This window comes from Monodon monoceros, unplaced genomic scaffold, assembly GCF_005190385.1.
Source record: "Monodon monoceros isolate NGI ecotype Baffin Bay Population unplaced genomic scaffold, NGI_Narwhal_1 Super_Scaffold_11, whole genome shotgun sequence".
Lineage (NCBI taxonomy): Eukaryota > Metazoa > Chordata > Mammalia > Artiodactyla > Monodontidae > Monodon > Monodon monoceros.
Genome location: NW_021703767.1, coordinates 126,438,252 through 126,444,371, shown reverse-complemented (window position 1 = coordinate 126,444,371; position 6,120 = coordinate 126,438,252). Strand labels below are relative to the sequence as shown.

The following is a 6,120-nucleotide window of genomic DNA, read 5'->3' as shown; positions in this document are numbered from 1 at the left end:
CTCTCTCTCTCTCTCTCTCTCTCTCTCTCTCTCTCTCTCTCTCTCTCGATATAGCTAAAGGTTTGTAAATTTTGTTTATCTTTTCAAAGAACCAGCTTTTACTTTCACTGATTATCTTCTCTTGTTTTCTTAGTCTCTATTTCACTTATTTCTACTCCGATCTTTTATTTTTTTTAACATCTTTATTGAGGTATAATTGCTTTACATTGTTGTGTTAGTTGCTGCTGCATAACAAAGTGAATCAGCTATATGTATACATATATCCCCATATCCCCTCCCTCTTATGTCTCCCTCCCACCCTCCCTATCCCACCCCTCTAGGTGGTCACAAAGCACCGAGCTGATCTCCCTGTTCTATGCAGCTGCTTCCCACTAGCTATCTAGTTTACATTTGGTAGTGTATATATGTCAATTCTACTAATTTTGAGCTTCATTTGTTCTTCATTTTCTAGTTCCTTTAGGTGTAAAGTTAGATTGTTTATTTGGGATTTTTCTTGTTTCTTGAGGTAGACCTGTATTGCTATGAACTTCCTTCCTAGAACCACTTTTGCTGCATCACTTAGATTTTGGTATGCTATATTTCTATTTTCATTTATCTCTAGGTTTTTTTTCATTTATCTCTAAGTTTTTTAGGAGATTAATTTCTCCTTTGATTTCTTCAATGACCCATTAGTTATTCAGTAAAATGTTGTTTAATCTCCACATTTTTGTGGTTTTTCTTGTTTTTTCTTGCAACTGATTTCTAGTTTAATACCATTGTAGTCAGAGAAAATACTTGATATGATTTAAATCTTCTTGAATTTATTGAGACTCATTTTGTGACCTAACATGTGGTTTACCCTGGAGAATGTTGCAGGTACAGTTGAGAAGAATGTGCATTCTGCTGCTTTTGGATAGAATGTTGTGTGTGTGTGTATGCGTGCATGTGTGTGTGCATGCATGTGTATAAAGTCAATCTGATTTAATGTGTCATTTAAATTCCATATTTCATTATTGATTTTCTGTCTGGATGAACTATCCATTTGGTGTAAGTGGGATGTTAAAGTCTGCAACTGTTATTTATTGATTTCAATTTCTCGCTTTAAATCCATTAATATTTGCTTTATATATCTTGGTGCTCCTCTGTTAGGTGCATATACATTTGTAAATGTTATATCTTCTTTCTGGATTAACCCCTTTATCATTAAGTCTTTTTTTTTTTTTTTTTTTTTTTTGCGGTACGTGGGCCTCTCACTGTTGTGGTCTCTCCCGTTGTGGAGCACAGGCTCCAGACGCATAGGCTCAGCGGCCATGGCTCACGGGCCTAGCCGCTCCACAGCACGTGGCATCTTCCCAGACCGCCTGCATTGGCAGGCGGACTCTCAACCACTGCGCCACCAGGGAAGCCCATTAAGTCTTTTTTTTAATGTGTATTTTGTCTGATATGAGTATAGCTACTCCACCTTTCCATTCGCATGGAATATCTTTTTCCACCCCTTCACTTTCAGACTGTGTGTGTCTTTTCTTCTGAAGTGAGTCTCTTGGAGGCAGCATATAGATTGGTCTTGTTCCTTACCCATTTAGCCACTCTATGTATTTTGATTGGTGAATTTAGTCCATTTACATTTAAAGTAATTATTGATATATATGTGCTTATTGCCATTCTGTTAATTGTTTTCTGGCTGTTTTGTAGTTCTTCTTTGTCCCTTTCTTCTTCTCTTTTTCTCTTCCCTTGTGTTTTTGTGATTTTCTTTAATATTATGTTTAGATTCCTTTCTCATGTTTTGTGTGTACCTACTATAAGTTTTTCCTTGTGGTTACTGCATGGTTCACATATATCATTCTATGTAATTAGTCATCTGTTTTAAGCTGGTAGCAACTTAAATTTGAACACATTCCAAAAATGTGATGGAACACATTCCATCATTTTACCCCCTCCACATTTTATACTTTAGATGACATATTTTACATCTTTTTATTTCATGCATCCCTTAACTAATTGTTGTAATTTTAGTTAATTTTGCTACTTTCATCTCTTAACTTTTGTGCTTGCTTTATAAGTGATTGATCCACTATCTTTATTATATATTTTCCCTTGGTCTTTCTCATCTGCAAATATTGCACTAAATTTCCCAAACAGCAAGCCTACACCCTCTATATACTTCTTGCTCCAAACATCATTCTTTAAAAAATATTTTGCTTGTCTTTAGTCTTTTTTTCCAACAAGTTTTGGCTCCTTCTTGGCTTTAGCCTTCCTGACGCTCTTCTCATGGGTATAACAAGCCTGGACTAGCCATTGGTTCCCACTGCAGCTCATATCTATGGGATTATATTTACCTCACTGTGTACAAATGTTAACTACATTTTGTTTGTTTCCCTGATTCTGCACTTTACGGACTAGATCTCAAGGCCTATGGACACTGCTTCTAACCCATTTACTGGATACTTCCACCTGAAAATTTCTCTGATTTCATATTCCCTTTGTGCTATACCGGTTATCTTCCATGACACTTGGTTCCATGGTGTTATTAGACCAATTTCTCCCCACTCTTTCCAATTTTGGGTGGAATCTCTCAATTAAGTAGGCATTTCCTGTCAAACAGGTCTTCCCAGGTTTAGTGCAAAGCACTCAAAATCTCTGCCAGAAGTTCTGGTATCAAAAACCACAATCTAGAAAACTAAAGCCTGCTACTTAATACCAGGAATAGCCAATACTTCAGTTTTCACTCCTCATTATTCTTCACAAGTGGCAACCTTTAAAATGCAGTGTGACATGATTATGACCTCTGCCTGCCTCTACTTTAGCCTTCCATGGATTTTATAAGGGCCTTCAAAGCCAATAAAGATATACATGGCAGGGTTCTTCTGCCTCACTCACTCCTTTATATATAACTCTGTAGGTATGAGTATTGATCAGTAGGACTGATATATACTGGTGGGTGTCAACCATGTCCTGCTTGCCTGAATGCTCCAGCATGACAATTCACCCCTGCTGTCTGTGTCATGCCACAGGGTTGCCCCAAAGGGAGTTGTTCACCAACATCTGTGACTCATCTCTTCCTTACTGGGTAGGAACAGCCTTGCTCACTCCTGCTCCTGCCAGGGCTTGGCCTGCCGTCTGACTGCAGATAAGTATGGAGCACTGCTGGGCAGGAGCACAAAACTGTCTCCTTGGCCCCAGGTAGAGATGTTTCTCCTCCACCAGCCCCTCCACTGGATTACTGGTTTTTTTGTTCTTTTTTGTTTTTTTTGGCTGCTTTAGGTCTTCGTTGCTGTGTGCGGGCTTTCTCTAGTTGTGGTGAGTGGGGCCTACTCTTCGTTTCAGCACATGGGCTTCTCATTGTGGTGGCTTCTCTTGTTGCAGATCACGGGCTCTAGGTGCATGGACTTCAGTAGTTGCAGCACATGGGCTCAGTAGTTGCAGCATGCAGGCTCTATAAAATGCAGGCTTCAGTAGTTGCAGCAATGTGGGCTCAGTAGTTGCAGCAGGCAGGCTCTAGGGTGTGCAGGCTTCAGTAGTTGTGGCATGTGGGCTCAGTAGTTGTGGCTCATGGGCTCTAGAGCACAGGCTCAGAAGTTGTGGCGCACAGGCTTAGTTGCTCCACAACATGTAGGATCTTCCCGGACCAGGGATCGAACCCCTGTCCCCTGCACTGGCAGGCAGATTCTCAACCACTGCACCACCAGGGAAGTCCCTGATTACTGTTTTTCTATCAAGCCTCCTGAAACTGGCTAAACCCCCGCCTCTCTTAGGAAGGTTTTCCTTCTGACTTCCTGCCTGGTATGTGTTTTCCCCACTGTCTAGGTAAATGTTCTCCTCTACAGGGATCAGGAAGCCCCAGATGAAGCCTTTCACCTTCTCTGGAAGCAGGGGGAACACCCTGTGCTTGCAGCACATGCTGCTTGCTTAAGCAGGAAGCTGAACATGGTGTACTCTGCAGCAATTCCCTCGGCTTTCAGACTTCCTGGGTCAAGAGTCCTATGTGGCTCTCCCTGTAAAAATATGCTTGTTCACCAGTTGGTTCCCTAGAAAGCCCGTTCATAGTTCTCTTAAGAAAACAGCTCTTAAACCAGCTTAATCAGCATAAATCAGCTGCCTCTCACTGTTAATAATAATTAACTCCAGCAAGTTCTCAACTTTAAATGTTTAAGAAGTAACAAACTCAAAACACAGGGACAGCTTAAACACACAATGGTTATGATTTTCCTCAAGCCTCTTCCCACCCAGGCTCATTTGCTGGGTCTCCTGTAACCAGGCACTCAATAGGGGTTTTGAAATATTCTCACTCTTGTCTAACTCGTGTCTTACTTTTCCTTTCAGGGCCTCAAGCCTCATCTCTATAGCTATGGAATTGTCAATGCAGAAGGGACCTTGGAGACATTCTCATCAGTCCCATTTTTTAATCTGTAGTAGGAACAAATTTTCACTCCCAGACTTAGATGTGAAAATGTGACTTGATTACATTATAAATGAACTTATTTCTTAAATTCTCATGTCTATTCAATCTTGCCAATGCAGAATAACTCAGTCACTTTCATGTTTTCCCCCCCTCTGGTCTTTTTGGGATACTACCCACCAGTTAAGGATTCTCTCTCTGTTCTCCTCCCCCATCCCCGCCCCCCACAATCTAAGTTCAGGTGTAGTTTATGTCCCATCCTGACAACAGGAATGAGGATATAGAGGGTCAGCAGGGCCCACAATCCTCTCTCCGTGCTGGTCTCTGCCGAGATAGCCAGCTTCTTGCTCAATCCTTATTGCCATGCACTGGGGTCCACTGCTGCCACCAGGGGTCCTTCAAGGCCTCCACTCACCACAATCAATTGGTTGCATTCTCCTTACCTAGGGATGCCAGATTTAGCTAATAAAAATATAGGATGTCCAGTTAAAGTGGAATTTCAGGTAAACAATGAATGATGTTTTTTCTTTTTCTTTTTCATTTTTTTTTTTGGTCCAACTAACCACCAGCCTTCTCTCAGTACTTTCTCATAGAAGTAGAAGTGGAGGGACCAAGATGCCCAGGCCTCCTCCAGGGACGGGGCCTTGACTCAGCTCATCCTCTTGCTACATGGGTGGAAGGAAAAGCCAGAGAGAGAGACACCCCTTTGTGTATGACATTCAAACACACTGTGACCTCCTCCTCCAGGAAGCAAGAGCCCAGTCTATACCCTGGAATCCAGTGGGATTAAAAGTGCCTTTTCAGGAACCCTCCTACACTGTTGGTGGGAATGTAAATTGGTGCAGCTGCTATGGAAAACAGTATGGAAGTTCTTTAAAAAACTAAAAATAGAGTTACCATATGATCCAGCAATCCCACTCCTGGGCATATATCCAGAGAAAACTCTAATTCAAAAAGATACATGCACCCCAACATTCATAGCAGCACTACTTACAATAGCCAAGACACAGAAGCAACCTAAGTGTCCATCGACAGATGAATAGATAAAGATGATATGGTACATATATACAATGGAATATTATTCAGGCATAACAAAATGAAATAATGCCATTTGCAGCAACATGGATGGACCTAGAGATTATCATACTAAGTGAAGTCAGACAAAGAAAGAGAAATATATGATATCACTTATATGTAGAATCTAAAATATGATACAAATGAATTTATTTACAATCCAGAAACAGACACAGACATAGAAAACAAACTTATAGTTACCAAAGGGGAAAAAGGGGAGGGGGTGTAAATTAGGAGTTTGGGATTGGCAGATACACACTACTATATATAAAATAAATAAACAACAAGGCCCTACTGTATAGCACAGGGAACAAGATATCAATATCTTGTAATAAACCATAATGGAAAAAAGAAAGACTATAAATATCTATATATTTATCTATATAGGTAGATAGATAGATAGATATAAAACTGAATCACTTTGCTGTACACCAGAAAATAACACAACATTGTAAATCAACTATACTTCAATAAAAATAAATAAATACATACAAACACACATACTATATAAAAGTCCCTTTTCATGTTTAATATGTATAGAGTTTCAGTTTGGAATGATTAAAAAGTTCTGGAGATGAGCAGTGGTGATGGCTTCACCACAATGCAAATGAACTTTATGGCATTGAATTGTACACTTAAAATAGTTATCATGGGAGAAAAGGGAACCCTCT

General features: G+C 40.2%; 1 long non-coding RNA gene across 1 annotated transcript in view; it reads left to right on the top strand.

The window, feature by feature from the left end:
• LOC114890159 overlaps window positions 1-4,407 on the top strand; it is a 7,436-nt gene extending 3,029 nt beyond the window's left edge. The window contains exon 3 of the long non-coding RNA XR_003792258.1: window positions 4,300-4,407. This is a non-coding gene — a long non-coding RNA (uncharacterized LOC114890159). The remainder of the gene's footprint in view (window positions 1-4,299) is intronic.
• The last annotated feature ends 1,713 nt before the right edge of the window (window positions 4,408-6,120 follow it).